Source organism: Eumetopias jubatus, unplaced genomic scaffold, assembly GCF_037043125.1.
Source record: "Eumetopias jubatus isolate StellerSeaLion01/CBP00866 unplaced genomic scaffold, mEumJub1_p1.0 scaffold_7, whole genome shotgun sequence".
In the NCBI taxonomy this organism is placed as follows: domain Eukaryota; kingdom Metazoa; phylum Chordata; class Mammalia; order Carnivora; family Otariidae; genus Eumetopias; species Eumetopias jubatus.
Genome location: NW_028274813.1, coordinates 100,659,458 through 100,679,702, shown reverse-complemented (window position 1 = coordinate 100,679,702; position 20,245 = coordinate 100,659,458).

Below are 20,245 nucleotides of genomic sequence, written 5' to 3'. Positions count from 1 at the left end.
TTGAGTAGGTCCCTGGCTGACGGTACTACCTCTTGTTCTTTTTGCTGAGGTGATTTCTTTCGTCTTGTCATTTTGTCCAGAGGAGAATAGATGAATGAGAGAACAAAATGCTAACAGGTTTACAACGTCCCCAGCAAATATACTGTATACAAATCAGAAAAGACCTGAAACCAGGGGAAAAGAAAGGGAAAGAAAGAAAAAAGAAAGAGAAAAAGAAAAAAAAAAGATAAAAACAAAAACAAAACAATACAAAAAAGGCAGAATATGATCAAATATGATCAGGCTAGTGCATAGATCAGTGCCACACACTAGATTTTGGGCGTATTTTGGTCTGTTAGAAAAAAGTGCCTCCTAAAATTTTAAAGGAAGAAAGACATATATGTACAAAATAAGGGCTGATACAATGAAGGGATAGAAGATGACTGTAAAGATGAAAATTATAAAAGATTTTATAAAAGGACTTGGTAAGATAAGTTGTTTGAAAAAAGAAAGATTTGGGCGCCTGGGTGGCTCAGTTGGTTAAGCGACTGCCTTCGGCTCAGGTCATGATCCTGGAGTCCCAAGATCGAGTCCCACATCGGGCTTCCTGCTCAGCAGGGAGTCTGCTTCTCCTTCTGATCCTCTTCCCTCTAGTGCTTTCTATCTCTCATTCTCTCTCTCTCTCAAATAAATAAATAAACTCTTTAAAAAAAAAAAGAAAAAAGAAAGATTTAAGAAAAAAAAAAAGGAAAAAGGGAGAGAATGTGATCAGGCAGGAGACTAGAACAAAGCCATACACTAGTGATTTAGGGTATATTTTGATCTGTTAGAAGAAACTGTACCTCAAAATTTTAAAGAGAGAACAACTTATATATATATGCCAAAAATAAGGGTAACTACTATGAAGGGATAAAATATGACTCTAAAAATGAAAAATAAGAAATTTTTTTTTTTTTTAAAGGATTTATACGATGTTGGTTGAAAAAGGGAAAAAAATAAAAAAAAACAGTCAACAAAAATTAACTTTGATGAAATAATGAATCATGGTAAAAAAAAAAAAAAAAAAGCCATGAATCTATGTGCAGTATTCCCCTAGCGCTGGAGTTCTCCTATTCTCCTTGATCGATCAACTTGGTCTTGGCTTGCTGGCTGTTTGTGCTGATCTTCTCGGGGAGGGGCCTGTTGCTGTGGTTTCCAAATGTCTTTGCCGGAGGCGGAATTGCCCCGCCCTTGTCGGTTCAGGCTAAGGAAGCTGCTCCGGTTTGCTCTCAGGAGCTTTTGTTCCCTGCAAGCTCTCGGTAGAGCTTTGGAGGACCAGGGCAGAAATGGTGGCCTCCCAATCTCCACTCGGAGGAGCTGAGAACTCGGGGCCCCGCTCCTCAGTGTGCCCCCAGAGAAAAGCAGTCACTTCCGTGTCCCCGGTCTCCAGCCGCACTCCGTGCTCACCCGGCCTGTGATCGAGCGTTGCTATCTCTGGCACCCGACCCCGCGCGGAGTCTCCAAACCCAGCAGATCCCTGCAGTGCGTTCCTGCACCACTCCTCCCCGGGAAGGAAGGGGAGTCTCCCCGGATCTGCCGCTTGTTGGGTCCCTGCTGGGGGAGCCGTGCCCTGACTGGGCCGCAGATCACAGTTTATGGCACACCCTGAGCTGAGAGCCCGTGACTCTGCTCCGTATCTGCAGCCGGCTTCCCTGCTCTGATACCTGGGAGCTCTGGCGCACTCAGGCACCCCCGGTCTCTCTGTGACCCCGAGGGTCCTGAGACCACACTGTCCCGGGAGGATTCCACCCCCCGCTTAGCCACTGCAGCGAGGACCCTCCGCCGAGCCAACTTCTAAAAGGTCCGATTTTGTGCTCCGCGGCTCTATCACTTGCCAGAAGCGGCCGGCGGAGGCCCCTCCCCCGCCGTCTGTCCTCCCGAATATCGGCTCGGATTCACTTCTCCGCACGCCCTACCTTCCAGTAAGTGGTCGCTTCTCTGTTCAGAGAGTTGTTGCTACTCTCCTGTTCGATCTCCTGTTGAGTTCGTAGGTGTTCAGAATGGTTTGATCCCTATTCAGCTGAATTCCTGAGACCAGACGAAATCTAGGTCTCCTACTCCTCCGCCATCTTGCTCCGCCTCCTAAACCACTGTTTTTATAATTAAGATATCCCTTAAGACACCTTGCCAAAGAAAAGAGGTAAAATGGCATAGACTTTTGTGAGAACATGATGGTATTATATGTAGGTTTGTGAAATATTGGATGAAAATTGTTCATGCCCAATTATAGGTGTCACTGACTCACTGATTTTTGACTTTTTTTTTTTCACAAAGCCTTTGAGTATCTAGTGTGAGCCACGTGTGGTGTCACTTATCTGCACAGGTGTTGTAAGAGGTCAGCCACCCTGTGACTTCCTGGTAGGTTATAGACATTATTTTAATAACTGTGGCCCAAGGTGAGACATGATAGAGATGTTCTTTAAATTCCCATGGTAAAATTTGCTTCATGTAAAAGAGGATGATGTGGAAGAGGAGGAGGAGGATGGTAAAGATTTTTTATAAGATTGACATGGGCTCTTAATATTTCAGGTAATTAAATCTTATTAAATAATGGAAACAGCTAAGCAGTTGAGTTCTAGTTGAATTCTAGTGTAATGGAACTTGAAATGGTGAGCTCATTTATGTTTGATTTCAAGATATAAGTGTATATTTATGAGGTCCATGTAGACTTAACTTACAGTCTAGTCCTTGAAGGGAAAAGAACTTCAAGGATTCCATATCTACACAGGCATTTTTTTTATTAAAGCAATATCAAAATGTTCAAGATGGCGTGTTTTCTCCTGTGTTTGTAATTATTGACATTGTGTTAGTTCAAACTTCATTATTTCTCACCTGGATTTTGCTGATAGCTTCCTAATTAGTTTCTCTTTCTTGTCTATGTAATTTCCAAGGGATATTCCTGGAAAGGCAGCCCATGTGTGCAATTGCTTGGCTTCATATCCCTTAGAGGCTGCCATTGTTCTCAGGATCAGTCTAACTTTAGATGAGCAGCGGTGCCGGTGTGGAAGTCTGGACTAGGTTCAGCACCCTTCACTATTATCTCTTAATTCTTCCCCTCTGCATCCTTTGCTGTAACTCTATAAAACTGCCTGGAATTTCCTGAGTAAACTCTTCTCTCCTCCCCATCCCAGGTTTGTGTCTGTACTGTTCCCCTGTCAAGAAAGCTCTTCCTTTTCTTTCCTCCCTGACTTACTCCTCCTCAGTCCTTCAAGACTCAACCCGAGAGTCACTTTCTCCAAGAAGATGTACCAGGTCTCAGCTCTTTCTGAGTTCCTCTCTAAAGGAACCAGAACTTTCGATTGGTTGTTATAGGTCTGTCTTTCCCATGAGATTCAAGGGCATGTGCAGGCAGCAGGCCCTCGAGTTAGGTAACCTATGTTAGAAGGTCAGCTCCTCCATTTGCTAGATGTGTCCTCAGGTAAGTTCCTTAACCACTCTGTGCTGCAGTTTCCTCATCTGTGAAACAGGGATAATAATAGTACCTATTTCTTAGGGATATTGTGAGGATTGCACATACACATTTCAGATTTTATTTATTTGAGAGAGAGCGAGCACAAGCAAGGGGAGTGGGAGAGGGAGAAGCAGGCTCCCCACTAAGCAGGGAGCCCAATGTGAGGCTTGATCCCGATGTTTAACTGACTGTGCCACCCAGGTGCCCCAACACATATACAGTTCTTGAAACAGTGCCTGACAAATAATATATGCTATCTAAGTATTAGCTATTAATTAGTGGTAGTAGTGGTAGTAATAGAAGTAAACTCATTTAGAACAGTACCAGGCATGTAGCAACTATTAAATTAATTGTTAGTGATGATGATGATTAGCTTCACAAGGCAAGTTGACTTGAGAGCCTTGCAGTAAAGGGTAAGGACTCAGAATGTAGAGGTTTGGGATGTCATTGAGATATGTCACTAGGAGGTTGAATGGTGACTCCTACACTGAAGGAAGCAGTTATTCCTTGCATTCCTGGCTCGGATGCCTAGAATCTCAGCTCAGGATAGTTACTGCAGCTTTGCTATTGCCCTGGAGATACTTCTTGGCAAGCAGCATAGTTTGAGATATGCATAAGATGGCAGCAACAAATGTGGTTCACGGCTGACTCATTGACCTTGGCAGTGACTGAAAAAGTCAATATTTAAAAAGCAATTTTTCCCCCTCTGGTAAGAAGTGATACTGGTGTTGGAAGGTGGGAGGGGGGCAAGATATACTGAATGAAACCTGCTCTTTGTGATATGGCAGATCTTCGCAGTGTAAAATTGTTCAATGAATTAAACCCGAGGACTGCCTATTTCCCATGTTGTTCTGGGGTTCACCGAACAGTTCTGGAACCTGGGATGTCTAAATACATGACCTTAAAACTAGGAAAGACTTGCCTGAAGTTCCTTTGCCTCTTTACAGATGAAGTTGTTTTTGTTTTTGTTTTCTTGCCATAGCTTTCATAATCTCTCATTAAAAGGATGATGATAAATGTCACTTTTGTGTGTGTAGGTATGTGCACATTCCTTGGAAGGAGAGGTAGACCTACACAGGAAAGTACATTGTTTCATTGCATTGAGAGTTAAAGGCTTTAGTTCAGTTTTTTACCAGTTGATTCTGAGATAGAGCAGTGTTGACCCAGCAATGGCCACATGTGTTTTGTTAGTAAAGGTATTTCTTTGCATTTGGTTTGCAGATCAGTTACCTAAAGAGGTGTATTCAAAAGAAGGAGCAGAAAGCCAAGTGTGGGAAATGCAACAGCCAGTTGCCACTCACAGTAGAATCCAACCAGTAATGAAAAGCAGTACTACTTATTGTACTTAGTCATTCAACCAGATCGGTCATATACTTAATGTACTTGTGGGGTCGGCCATTTTTGGTAGCCAAAGCTAAAGGAGGACACCCACTCGTTTGCAAGTTAAGCCTCTGAGTGGCCTGAAGAATTCTTCCCAAGAGTTATTACAAAGGGATTTTCAGAACTCAAAGCATGCCCACACATTTTGAAATAAACTGAATACTGAAACAGCTCTCTAATTGCTTCTGGCTAAAATCATCAGACCAAACAAAACAGTGAATTTATTAGACTCCTTGTGTGACATGTGTGTGTAGAAACTTTATTGTCGAGGCTGGAAATATATCTGGGAAGGTATCATTTGACCTTTGAGTCACTGAGGTATTGAAAACATGCTGAGCCAATAGCAGGGAATGGGTGGCAAAAAAGGATGAGAGAAAAATTAATTCTAATATTCTGACCTACCATTCATCCATACAGGACTTCCAGTAGCCACAAAGGAAGCCCTGCCTCTGTTTTATTCAGTATGAGAATTATAATTTTGGTGCTTTCTGCTTTTGCTATATAATCCATTATTTTAATTTATTTTTTAATTTTTTTATTGTGATGTTCATCACCATACACTACATCATTAGTTTTTGATGCAGTGTTCCATGATTCATTGTTTGTGCATAACACCCAGTGCTCCACGCAGAATATGCCCTCTTTAATACCCATCACCAGGCTAACCCATCCCCCCACCCCCTCCCCTCTAGAACCCTCAGTTTGTTTTTCAGAGTCCATCATCTCTCATGGTTCGTCTCCCCCTCTGATTTCCCCCCCTTCATTCTTCCCCTCCTGCTTTCTTTTTTTTTTTCTTAACATATACTGCATTGTTTCAGAAGTACAGATCTGTGATTCAACAGTCTTGCACAATTCACAGCGCTCACCATAGCACATACCCTCCCCAATGTCTATCACCCAGCCACCCCATCCCTCCCACCCCCCACCACTCCAGCAACCCTCAGTTTGTTTCCTGAGTTTAAAAATTCCTCATATCAGTGAGGTCATATGATACATGTCTTTCTCTGATTGACTTATTTCACTCAGCATAACACCCTCCAGTTCCATCCATGTCGTTGCAAATGGCAAGATCTCATTCCTTTTGATGGCTGCATAATATTCCATTGTGTATATATACCACCTCTTCTTTATCCATTCATCTGTCGATGGACATCTTGGCTCTTTCCACAGTTTGGCTATTGTGGACATTGCTGCGATAAACATCGGGATGCACGTACCCCTTCGGATCCCTACATTTGTATCTTTGGGGTAAATACCCAGTAGTGCAATGGCTGGATCGTATGGTAGCTCTATTTTCAATTGTTTGAGGAACCTCCATATTGTTTTCCAGAGGGGTTGCGCCAGCTTGCATTCCCACCAACAGTGTAGGAGGGTTCCCCTTTCTCCACATCCCCGCCAAAATCTGTCGTTTCCTGACTTGTTAATCTAGCCATTCTGACTGGTGTGAGGTGGTATCTCATGGAGGTTTTGATTTGGATTTCCCTGATGCCGAGCGATGTTGAGCACTTTTTCATGTGTCTGTTGGCCATTTGGATGTCTTCTTTGGAAAAATCTCTGTTCATGTCTTCTGCCCATTTCTTGATTGGATTATTTGTTCTTTGGGTGTTGAGTTTGATAAGTTCTTTATAGATTTTGGATACTAGCCCTTTATCTGATATGTCATTTGCAAATATTTTCTCCCATTCTGTCAGTTGTCTTTTGGTTTTGTGGACTGTTTCTTTTGCTGTGCAAAACCTTTTTATCTTGATGAAATCCCAATAGTTCATTTTTGCCCTTGCTTCCCTTCCTTTGGCGATGTTTCTAGGAAGAAGTTGCTGTGGCTGAGGTCGAGGAGGTTGCTACCTGTGTTTTCCTTTAGGATTTTGATGGACTCCTGTCTCACGTTTAGGTCTTTCAACCATTTGGAGTCTATTTTTGTGTGTGGTGTAAGGAAATGGTCCAGTTTCATTCTTCTGCATGTGGCTGTCCAATTTTCCCAACACCATTTGTTGAAGAGACTATCTTTTTTCCATTGGACAGTCTTTCCTGCTTTGTCAAAGATGAGTTGACCATAGAGTTGAGGGTCCATTTCTGGGCTCTCGATTCTGTTCCATTGATCTATGTGTCTGTTTTTGTGCCAGGACCATACTGTCTTGACGATGACAGCTTTGTAATAGAGCTGGAAGTCCGGAATTGTGATGCCGCCAGCTTTGCTTTTCTTTTTCAACATTCCTCTGGCTATTCGGGGTCTCTTCTGGTTCCATACAAATTTTAGGATGATTTGTTCCATTTCTTTGAAAAAAGTCTATGGTATTTTGATGGGGTTTGCATTGAATGTGTAGATTGCTCTAGGTAGCATTGACATCTTCACAATGTTTGTTCTTCCAATCCATGAGCATGGAACGTTTTTCCATTTCTTTGTGTCTTCCTCAATTTCTTTCATGAGTATTTTATAGTTTTCTGAGTACAGATCCTTTGCCTCTTTGGTTAAATTTATTCCTAAGTATCTTATGGTTTTGGGTGCCATTGTAAATGGGATCGACTCCTTGATTTCTCTCTCTTCTGTCTTGTTGTTGGTGTATAGGAATGCCACTGATTTCTGTGCATTGATTTTATATCCTGCTACTTTACTGAATTCCTGTATGAGGTCTAGCAGTTTTGGGGTGGAGTCTTTTGGGTTTTCCACATACAGTATCATATCATCTGCAAAGAGTGAGAGTTTGACTTCCTCTTTGCCGATTTGGATGCCTTTGATTTCTTTCTGTTGTCTGATTGCTGTGGCTAGGACTTCTAATACTATACTGAATAGCAGTGGTGATAGTGGACATCCCTGCCACGTTCCTGACCTTACGGGTTACGGGAAAAGCTCTCAGCTTTTCCCCATTGAGAATGATATTTGCTGTAGGTTTTTCATAGATGGCTTTTATGATATTGAGGTATGTACCCTCTATCCCTATACTCTGAAGTGTTTTGATCAAGAAAGGATGCTGTACTTTGTCAAATGCTTTTTCTGCATCTATTGAGAGGATCCTATGATTCTTGTTCTTTCTTTTGTTAATGTATTGTATCACGTTGATTGATTTGCGGATGTTGAACCAACCTTGCAGCCCAGGGATAAATCCCACTTGGTCATAGTGAATAATCCTTTTAATGTACTGTTGGATCCTATTGGCTAGTATTTTGGTGAGAATTTTTGCATCCATGTTCATCAAGGATATTGGTCTGTAATTCTCCTTTTTGATGGGGTCTTTTTCTGGTTTTGGGATCAAGGTAATGGTGGCCTCATATAATGAGTTTGGAAGTTTTCCTTCCATTTCTATTTTTTGGAACAGTTTCAGGAGAATAGGTATTAATTCTTCTTTAAATGTTTGGTAGAATTCCCCTGGGAAGCCATCTGGCCCTGGGCTTTTGTTTGTTGAGAGATTTTTGATGACTGCTTCAGTTTCCTTAGTGGTTATAGGTCTGTTCAGGTTTTCTATTTCTTCCTGGTTCAGTTTTGGTAGTTGATACATCTCTAGGAATGCATCCATTTCATCCAGGTTATCTAATTTGCTGGCATAGAGTTGCTCATAATATGTTCTTGTAATTGTTTGTATTTCTTTGGTGTTGGTTGTGATCTCTTCTCTTTCCTTCAAGATTTTGTTGATTTGGGTCATTTCTCTTTTCTTTTGGTAAGTCTGGCCAGGGGTTTATCAATTTTGTTAATTCTTTCAAAGAACCAGCTCCTAGTTTCGTTGATCTGTTCTACTGTTCTTTTGGTTTCTATTTCATTGATTTCTGCTCTGATCTTTATGATTTCTCTTCTCCTGCTGGGTTTAGGCTTTATTTGCTGTTCTTTTTCTAGCTCCTTTAGGTGTAGGGTTAGGTTGTATTTTGAGACCTTTCTTGTTTCTTGAGAAAGGCTTGTATTGCTATATACTTTCCTCTCAGGACTGCCTTTGCTGTATCCCAAAGATTTTGAACAGTTGTGTTTTCATTTTCATTGGTTTCCATGAATTTTTTTAATTCTTCTTTAATTTCCTGGTTGACCCATTCATTCTTCAGTAGGATGCTCTTTAGCCTCCATGTATTTGAGTTCTTTCCAACTTTCCTCTTGTGATTGAGTTCTAGTTTCAAAGCATTGTGGTATGAAAATATGCAGGGAATGATCCCAATCTTTTGATATCGGTTGAGACCTGATTTGTGACCTGGGATGTGATCAATTCTGGAGAATGTTCCATGGGCACTAGAGAAGAATGTGTATTCCGTTGTTTGGGATGGAATGTTCTGAATATGTCTGTGAAGTCCATTTGGTCCAGTGTGTCATTTAAAGTCTTTATTTCCTTGTTGATCTTTTGCTTAGATGATCTGTCCATTTTAGTCAGGGGGGTGTTAAAGTCCCCCACTATTATAGTATTGTTGTCAATGTGTTTCTTTGCTTTTGTTATTAATTGCCTTATATAATTGGCTGCTCCCATGTTAGGGGCATAGATATTTACAATTGTTAGATCTTCTTGTTGGATAGACCCTTTAAGTAAGATATAGTGTCCTTCTTCATCTCTTATTACAGTCTTTGTTTTAAAATCTAATTTGTCTGATATAAGAATTGCCACCCCAGCTTTCTTTTGGTGTCCATTAGCATGGTAAATGTTTTTCCACCCCCTCACTTTCAATCTGGGGGTGTCTTTGGGTCTAAAATGAGTCTCTTGCAGACAGCATATGGATTAATCCATTATTTTTATTGTTCAACTGCTTTTATGGAGCGCTTCTTGGGTGCAGAGCATGACCTATTGTGTGTAAGAGAAGACAATATGCCCAGCATATGTGTAGTGTATAATGTGACCCCTCATTGTGTAGCCCAACATTTCACTTTTTCATATTGTTTCTTAACTGGAACAGAGTTGGAGGGGTAACAGAACCCTTACTTATTACATTTTACTCTAATTGTGAAATTATAGAAGAAATATAAACAGGTTAATGTGGAAGCATGAGAAATTTGAAATATCTTGGTAAACTAATTTCCATTGACTGTTCTTAAGAAGGAATGAGTAGGCTACCAACTTTTAATTTGAGGCTAAGGGATATATTTTGGGAATGGGCCATATGAAATAGCATCATCACCACAAATTAAACAAAACTATTTTATATATCCAAGCTTGGTTTCCCATCTTGCTCAGGATTTTCTGGCTGACAGAGATCAGAGCTGATAAGTCATGTTAACTAAGTCATGTTAAACTAGTATCAACTGATGCTGAAAATATGAGCCATCTATAATTGTCTTCTTCATATGATGGTGATTTCCTGAATGATCAGGAGATGGGATTCTTACTGTTTTGATACCAAAATATATTACTGAGTCACAAAGAATAGTGAGATTGCAGCAGAAGACACTAGGAAATTCTGTTCAGGATCAGGCACATCAGAATTTTCTAGGGCTTGAGTCTGTCATTATGGACATTGATTCTGATAAATTTGGAAATTTTGTAGGCTAGAGATTTCTACTGTTAGAATGCAGAATACACCAGCTTTTACATTATGGAATGGAAATTCTCCTATTGGCCATATTGCATAGAGGACATGAATAAAATAATATGAGTAACCACCCCAGTGTTGTTGCCATTTATGTTTTACATGAAACATGAAACTAAAACACATCCCCATTGTGTGCTGGCTTCTCTGCCTAGAGTTGACACTCGGCTCTTAATAACAGTGCTTTACATTGTTGGACACTTAGTATGTGTCAGTCACTGTTATGAATTTTACAAGCATTACCTCACTGAATCCTCTTAATAGACTTAAGTGGCAGGTACCATTATCATCTTCATTTTGCTGAGGAGAACCCTAAGACCCACAAGGTCAGCCAGACAGTAAGTGGCAGAGCTGATTTTAAACCCAGGTCCATCTGAGTTCCAAGTGACTGTTTTTAGTTTGAACACAGAACACATATGTCAGGAGTCCTATGCAAGTCCCAAGATGTACTACCATTCCCATGGAATTCCATGGTTAATCTGAGTATACATGTTATTGGCCAGTGGCCCTTCTTGCAGGTCAGCTGTTTACTCTCAAAGTCTGGAAAGTGTATATGTTGGAATCTGATTTGCCTTGACCCCATATCTCTTCTCTCCCCATGCTTGGAGTCCTTTGTCATTCCCTGCTTCTACCTTTGGGGACAGTCCTGAACAGAGGAGGTGAGCATGGACTCCTGGTTCAACCCAGCATCAGCCAGCACTAGGTTAGTCTGCCCTACCCTGGTGCTTGGACCAATCTTATTGCCAAGGCCTTACCTTGTCCCATGGTTTGGGTAAATGGGTGCCTGCTCTGTAATGGGCCCCTTGTACTTACTCAGGGACCTTCTTTAGACCATCACTGCCACACTGATGTGCTCTGCCTGCCTGTCAGGGCATACTCCATCCTGCTTTCTATTGCTAAGGCTTACCTGGACTCCCTTCTGTTTCCTATGATTATCCTTTCATTCTAGCTTCTGCCTTTCTGATGGCACCATTCCCATGGTGTGTCTTTTACTACCTACTACCTGCCCATGGGCACAGCAGGCTTTCAGCTTCAGCTCTTTTAGTGTCCACTTTCTGTTGGTAAGTTACCATTTACCATTCTGTGTCCACCCACCCTACTGAACAGTAAAAGTTATGGATACCACATAAATGATAGTAATGATTAACCACCATGCTATTTCCATCCCCAACCACAGTGTTTAGCATTTGGTGGGCATTATTATTAAATAGTTACTGAACGTCTGAAATATATAGTGCCGTGTATTGTTTGCTTGACCCTTGCTAGTTTTATATAATTTATCTCATTTTATCTCTTTAAATTGAAGTGTAGTTTATATATATTAAAATGCATAAATCTGAAGTGTACAATTTGATGAATTTTGACATCTGTGTAACCAACACTTGAGTTAAGATATACACAGAACTTTTATCACCCCAAAAATTTCTCTTGTGTCCTTCCCAGTCAATCCCTGAACTCTTCCCAAAAGCAAGCACAGTTCTGATTTCTTTAGGTGTGGTTTGGTTTTGCCTATTATTGAACATATAGTGTTCTAAATGTGTGTGTGTTCCTGGTTGATGAGAGATGGAGTGCGACTGTTAGTCAATGAAGTCTTCATAGAGGGAGGAAACAGGAACTGTAATTATCTAAGAAGATTTAAAGTACATTTTCTGGAGAGAGGCAGCTTAGGTTAAAATCTCAGCCATTCATCAGGGAAATCCAAATCAAAACCTCAATGAGATACTACCTCACACCAGTCAGAATGGCTAAAATTAACAAGTCAGGAAACGACAGATGTTGGCGGGGATGCGGAGAAGGGGGAACCCTCCTACACTGTTGGTGGGAATGCAAGCTGGTGCAGCCACTCTGGAAAACAGTATGGAGGTTCCTCAAACAGTTGAAAATAGAGCTACCCTACGATTGCACTATTGGGTATTTACCCCAAAGATACAAATGTAGGGATCCGAAGGGGTACGTGCACCCCGATGTTTATAGCAGCAATGTCCACAATAGCCAAACTGTGGAAAGAGCCAAGATGTCCACCGACAGATGAATGGATAAAGAAGAGGTGGTATATATACACAATGGAATATTATGCAGCCATCAAAAGGAATGAGATCTTGCCATTTGCAACAACGTGGATAGAACTGGAGGGTGTTATGCTGAGTGAAATGAGTCAATCAGAGAAAAATATGTATCATATGACCTCACTGATATGAGGAATTCTTAATCTCAGGAAACAATCTGAGTGTTGCTGGAGTGGTGGGGGGTGGGAGGGATGGGGTGGCTGGTGATAGACATTGGGTAGGGTATGTGCTATGGTGAGCACTGTGAATTGTGCAAGACTGTTGAATCACAGATCTGTACTTCTGGAACAAATAATGCAACATATGTTAAGAAAAAAGAAAAAGAAGATAGCAGGAGGGGAAGAATGAAGGGGAGTAAGTCAGAGGGGGAGACGAACCATGAGAGACGATGGACTCAAAAACAAACAGGGTTCTAGAGGGGAGGAGGGTAGGGGGATGGGTTAGCCTGGTGATGGGTATTAAAGAGGGCACATTCTGCGTGGAACACTGGGTGTTATGCACAAACAATGAATCATGGAACACTACATCACAAACTAATGATGTAATGTATGGTGATTAATATAACAATAAAAAATTTTTTAAAAAAAGAAAAATCTCAGCCACTGACTAGCTATGTAATTTGGGGAAGTTACATGATCTCTCTAAGCCTCAATTTTCTCATCTAAAAAATAGAGATTCTGGGAGTGACCTCATAGTGTTGTTTGGAGGTTTAGACCAGAGAATGTATGTGAAGTTCTTAGCTCATGCCTGGCATGTAATACAGTAAATGTTAAATAGCTCCTTCTCCTCTTTCTGGTTAAATGAGATGGTTTGTGTGTCAGACATAGTACTAGGAGCTCTCTATGATCACGTTTAGAACTTATACCAACACTGAGCAGTCAGAGCTATCATACCCGTTTTACGGTTGATAAAGCCGAGGACTAGAGAGGTAAGTGAGTTATCCAACATCACAAGGTAATCAATGGCAAACTCCAAAATCCAAGTGACATCTGTGAAATTCTAAGTCCAGTCTTTCCCTGCTTTGACACTTGACCTCTCAAGAGGCCTCTTAAGTGGTGCTTCCAAGGAGTTGTAAGGCATGATATGACAGAAAGGAATAAGATTAGCAATGGAAATTGCTAGTAATTGGGCTTGCTGGATGGCAGGTATTTTGCCAGACCCTTTCCATGCAGCTTCATTGATCTTGACCAGAAGCCTCCAAGGTGAGCACATCATAAACCCTCTTCTGTAGAATAGGAAACTGGGACACAGGTTGGGTAAGTGAGTCTTCCAGTGTTACCCAGCTGTTAGGGGCAGATCCAGGAATTTTGTATGTGAGGAAATGGTGATTGCTCTCATGATGTGATGGATTTGGATGGACACTAGAGATGAAAAACTTGGCTAAGGGCCGATTCCAGTATTCAGAGAAATGATTGGTATGCATAATTGTGAGGTTGCACACAATGAAATGAGACAACTGGCCACCAATTCCAAAGTACCCCCTCTTTCTTTTTAACAGATTTGCTATGATAGCATGAGTGAATTCCGTTCTGCCACTTACTGGCTATACAGCCTTGTACAAATTATATTATTTCTCAGAGTTCCCTCACTCTGAGAAATAATATATGTTAAAACATGTGGACAAAATATGCCTGTTCCTCAGAATTGTTAGGTAATTAAATTAACCACTATATGTAATGTGTATGTCATCCTGCAGAATACCTGGCAGGCCCTCCATAGGTGATGGCTATGATTATGACATCACCCTCATCTTGGAAAGCATAGAGGAGAAAGAGGAGTTGGGATAAATTATAACTTATCAACAGAGAGCTATGCCTACCACTGGAAATGGGGGAATGTTGGAGAGGAGGAATGTTTTAAGCGGGTTCAAATTGGGCAAGGGTGGGAAGAAGATCATGGGTTTCATTTTGGATACAGAAGAGTGTTAGAACTAACAGTTGGAAGTAGAGATTGGAGAGACTTATTTGTGTACATGTAGCAATCAAATCCATGTGAATGGATGGGTTATTTGCAGGAATAAGTTAAAGAAAGTGAGATAGAATGCACAGGGCTGAGTAGCATCTGGTCAGTAGTAAGTAGTGGATTATGTGTGGGTGTGGGTGTGCATGTACATGTGTGTGTGGGTGTGTGTGCGTGCACGTGTGCGCATAAGGGCAAAGTAGGGGGTTGTGTTTCTTATAATAATTACTGTGGAACAAGCACTGGCACTTCAGATCAAGGACATTTTCCCCTATCTAATAGCTTCAAATAATTGCTACAGAACAGGCGAACAAAGTAAGATAAATTTTGCATTTAGCATATGTGGAAATATTATGAATAGTTGCAGATTCAATTCACTTTGATGCCCTTTGACAATCTGATAATTTTTGCAAAGATGTACTTAAAATGCTGTTTCATGCAAAGTTCAGATATTTTTCCCTTGTTTAAAAAATACACGACATCATTAATTTGCAGGCCTGTATATTAATTTTGCTGAGAGCACCGTTTATTTCTTCCTTCCACTTTGTTTAAAGTCAGTTGTTGACAACTCTCAAGCGTGTCAAACTCTCATCGCCAATAATTGCTTAAGGACCCCTAACTTCTACAAATGTTGGTGCCAGCTCCAAACCCCATGCTAGCCCTGGAAGAAAAAAAAAGAGAGGGGGAAGAAAGAACTTCTTCTGATGAATTTTTGATTTTCCTTCTTAACAAAGAAATGTCTGAGATTCAAAGCAATAGCTTAAAGTGATATTATAAAATAGAATATGGAGTGCACTGTTCTGAATGACTCTTTGCTTTTAATGTGGGGCTGAAAAATTGTCAGTGCCTTTTTTGATTAGATGGGAATTTTTTTTTTGTTCTTGATCTAAGAATTGAGGATAAAAACATGCTACTTGCATTTGAATATGGCATGAGCAGAGCTGTAATGTATTGGAGATAAAGTAATAGCAGCGATGCCTTAAGGCAGCACCTGTATCTCCGGGTCAGTGCCATCTCTCTTTAGATCGCCGCTGCGCCACTCTTTCTGTGGCTGCTTTATTAGGCCTAATTAGGCGGGCTGTCACTTTTATTGGTGATGGGAAAGGAAGATAAGTAGATCACTTGTGTCATCTATCTCTATCCGGACGTGTCTAAAAAGTCTAAAGTGATTGCTGTAGGCCACAAATATATACCACAAGAGGGAGAGGGAGCAGAAAAAAAAAAAAAAACACCAGAACTGTAATAAAAAAAAAAAAAAAGGAAAAAAAACCTCTAGAAATGCCTTACCTTTGGCACTGCTGTGTATAATTTCAAACCCACAGAGAAGAGCTTGTGAAACATCCTGGAAGCCCTTTTGTTCTGAGGGAGAAGATTGTCTAACGGATTTTCTGAGAGCTGAATGGAGTGGGGTAGGGGCAAATGCTTCCTACTTAGGAGTCTAGCATTGGGTTCTCAAGAAAAAGTTGGTTGTAGCAAGAATCCTACATATGGTATTGCTGAGCAGTAGAATCACAGTAAAGAATTCTGGAGCTGTGATTTGTGTGTGTTGTATGTGTGTGTATGTGAATATGGCATGAGCAGAGCTGTAATGTATTGGAGATAAAGTAATAGCAGCGATGCCTTAAGGCAGCACCTGTATCTCTGGTTACACTGGTTATACTGGTGGTTGTGACAGTGGCTGGGAAGGGGTTTCTTGAAAGTTTTTAGTAATTGGATTCTATATGGAAACAATTCCTTTCATTTGCCCGTAAAAATAGTGCCAATAAAGATAAATAGCCCGAAGGACTTTGGTAATATTCTCTTCAGCTATGGTCAGCTGCCTGAGGCTTTCAGAATATGGCTTCATTTCTTCTCAAAAGGACTCCTTACTTAACTGGGGATTTCTGATAAGGACCAAAAAACCCAGTTTTTTCCAGATATTAGCTCTATGCTGTCTCACCTATCTGGTGTTGGGTAAGCTCTGGTCACTGGACCTTGATTATGGTCTGGTGATTATGGTTTTGAATGCAATCCCTTTGTCCAATCACATTTCCTTAGTGAGGTGATAAATTATACACTGAAGCCATACTTTACACTTTTCTTCTATCCACTCCATGCCTAGAACTGTGCTAGGTATGTACCAAGAGCTTGAAAAATAGTGATTTCATTGGTTTCTTAATTCCTATGACTGACTGGATTTTTCAGTGTCAAAGGAGAACTTTAATTTGTTCTTTTATATGGAAAATGACAACCCTCGTAAAATAATTTAAAAAATAATTTTGAAGTACCTCTCAGTGACACTTAGACAATACTAAGATGTTTGGGCCAACTCAATCTGAATTTTTGTTCAACCCTTTGATGTTTATTATATACATTATCAAAAATATAGATTGCTGGGTAGAATTTATTCTTGAGAAGTCTGTAGTTTACACTTGCTCTTCTGGGAAGACAGAAAGTATTATAATTAGGAAACTGCATGGGAAAGGCAAGGTCATGTCAACGACCTTGCGAGTCAGTGTGTTGGTAGACTTCATCATTTTCTTTATATTGCTTTAATCCATTTACATAAAATAACTGCAATTTGTAGCACCTACTGTGTATCAGATACTTTGCTAAAAGTGCTTTACATACGTTATTTCATTTTAGTTTGATCAAACCCTCTAAAGTAGCCATTAGCCATTTTATAGATGAGAAAACTGAGGCTGTGAGCAATCGAGTAATTTTCCCAAGTCCACATAGCGAGTGAATAAAAGAGCTGGAATTCAAGTTCATGTCTGTTTGATTGCACAGTCTGCACTCTTAACTCCTGTTAGGCTCAGTCTCCTGCTTCTGCATGTTGCTCATGAGAATGTTTTACCTTTTTTTTTTTTTAAGATTTTATTTATTTGACAGACAGAGACAGTGAGAGAGGGAACACAAGCAGAGGGAGTGGGAGAGGGAGAAGCAGGCTTCCCGCCGAGCAGGGAGCCCGATGTGGGGCTCGATCCCAGGACCCCGGGATCATGACCTGAGCCGAAGGCAGACACTTAACAATTGAGCCACCCAGGTGCCCCATGTTTTGCCTTTTTGAGAACAAAAAATATATCAACTCATGGACTCATGGAATTTTAGGTTAGAGGCAACTTTTATCACTGATTTTGTTGAGTTGATTGAGTAGCCTTAGAGTATGATAATTGGACTTAGGAACAATTTTTATTTTGATCTCTGACTTTGAACATTAAGTACCACTTGTAAATAATTTGGATTCATTTTGTCTGAAATAAATGGTGCAGCCATCAGATTATGGAAACATTTGTCACCTGAGGCTGAAAGGCTATCCCTAAGCAGAGAGAGGATTTTAAGGGCAGCAAGAGCTTGATTGACCAAAATATTGCCTCCCCTCAGCCCATCAGTTTATTGTATAAATAATTTTAAAGCATTTATAGAATGATTGCTGTATGCTGTGCAGGTCTATATATTATTTAATCCTTTCAACACCTCTGAGATTGGGGTATTAATACTCTCCTTTTTTAAACAGGTAACAGAAGTTCTCAAGGCCAGTCTCTGTTCTTTCCACTCTTCTTTATTGCTTTTTTCTGCAATAAAGAAGAAGGAAAAGGTCTTCTGATGGGCATAAAGAAAATGTTGCATTACCTGAAATTTCAGGGAAAGTATGGTAGTGGGGGTACACTTTTGGCAATAGAAATGTTGGAACAGGACTGTGGTTGTCTGGAAAAAGGGAGCCTCCCATTTGAGAGTGATGAGATGAGGATGAGAGTGGAAGGACTTAGGCATGTTTGGGTCACTTTACAGTCTTGCTGGTATCAGTTTTTTCAGTTGGTACAATGTATGATCTGTACCAAATAAGGTCTTTTTTTAGGAGCTGTTTGCTAGATCCAAGCCGATCTGTCTTCTTATTCTATCCATTTCTAATGAGTCAGCATAGTCTGATGCAGGGCTGGTAAACATCTGACATAACGCCACTCTCCTTTCCTGGTGTCATGACATACGTTGCCATTTTGTCACAGTATCTAGCTTTCCAAGGCCAGATTCAATATCAGAATCTCAACATAGTGCTTCACATAGTTATTACCAATTGGCATACAACTTGAGAGTTATTTGTCAACCCTGAGTTAATGGGGCTAATGCCAGTTCTTCTCTCTTCTAGCCACTTGTGGGAACTGAGGCAAGATTCGTCTTTCTGAGGCTCAGCCACCATCCATAAAGAAGAGGTATTATCTAATCCATGAACTCCAAATTCATGGAAGTATCAAATGAAATTTATAATAAAAATAAGAAATCTCATTTTCAATGTAAGGAGATATTATTTTTACTGAAATTGACAATTTTGATAAAACCATAGTCTGTTAGTCCAATGACCCAAAGGAGTATCTGCTGATTTTGCTCCTTGCTTCACTCTCCTACAACCAACCAGTCTCCAAATCCTGTTGATTTTGCCTTTTATTTATTTATTTATTTATTTAGCCTTTTAAATAGCTCTTGAATCTTCCCCCTTTCTACCCAGGCACACTGGTATGGAGTCTGTGCCCTCATTATGGGCCTTTTAGGTAAGTGGCCTTTCTGCCACTAGTCCCCTAGCTTCTACTCTATTCTCTACTGGTCGATGCCAGAGTGACCTCTTCAGACACGTCATGTTCCTCTCTTTATACTCCCCATGGGTCTTCCACACTCACTATAATAAAACCTAAACTCCCTCATCTGGCACATGTGGCCCTTTACTTCCCTACTCTTTCCATCTCTTTTGTATGCCTTGCTCTGCTCATCATTCTCTCAATCCCCAGACTTGTTATGACACTGTGTCTTTCCTCAGGTTTTGCCATCTGCAAGTGCCATTCACTGTCCTTCTCCACTTGGCAAACTCCAACTTCACCTCTCAATTCAGTGTTGCTTGGCTGGGCCTCTGGAAGAGTTGTAGTGAAGAGAAACATTTCTGCAGATGGCTTGGGATGGGCTACCCACCTGTGTCTACCCACCCCGGTCTGGTGGTGGCATCCTCTGCAACTAGGAATTGAGCCATGGGGCAAAAGGACTCCCAAAATGGAGGCAGGTGGCCATCTCTAGTTCTAAATACTCACAGGCCAGTAGTGTGGTTTCCTCAGGTAAAGATGCTCAAGTCTTTACTCTAAGAAGAGTACTTAGGGCCTGGAGTAAGGAGAAAGGGAGGGAACCTAACTAGTTGTGTAGATTTAAAATTTTGGCAAAATCCTTGCCTGCCCTATTCAGTGAAAAACGTCTTTTGTGCACACCTCAGACTCTGGGAGCGTGACAGGACTTCTGCTCTTTGTGGCTGCCCAAACACCCCAGCAAGTACTTGAGGGTTACTCCCTCCCCTTCTTCCTCCTTTTCCTCCACTTCTGTATCTTCCTCATTCCCTATAATTAGCAATAATTATAATGACATTTTTAAATTTACAAAACACTTTCACATACATCATTTCGTCTGCATAACAACCTTGTGAGGTACATTACTATTATATATCAATTTTAGGGATGAATAAATTGACATCCAGAGAAGTTCAGTTATTTATTTAAAATCACATAGTTGGTAGGTTATGGAATGAGGATTTAAACTAGGTCTTCAACTCTAAATCTCAGAGTTGTGTTGTTTGTTTTTATGAAGTATTGTGACATTGATATTTAATTTGGAACTGTGTTTCAATTTGTAGCATAAAAAACTGCTGTTTTACAAACTCTCTTCAAGCATCTTGCTTTGATTGCTTAGATAAAAAGCCATTTTATGTGCCTGCATGATATCCTGTATCATAACTTGCCATTGTACTTCTTCCTTGTCTTACAAATCTCTCTTTGTGTTGGTCTCCCAAGGACTGTGAGCAACTGCAGAACAGGGTTTATCACATATCATGCCTGATTTATCACATATCATCAGGCCCAAGCACACAGGCCTG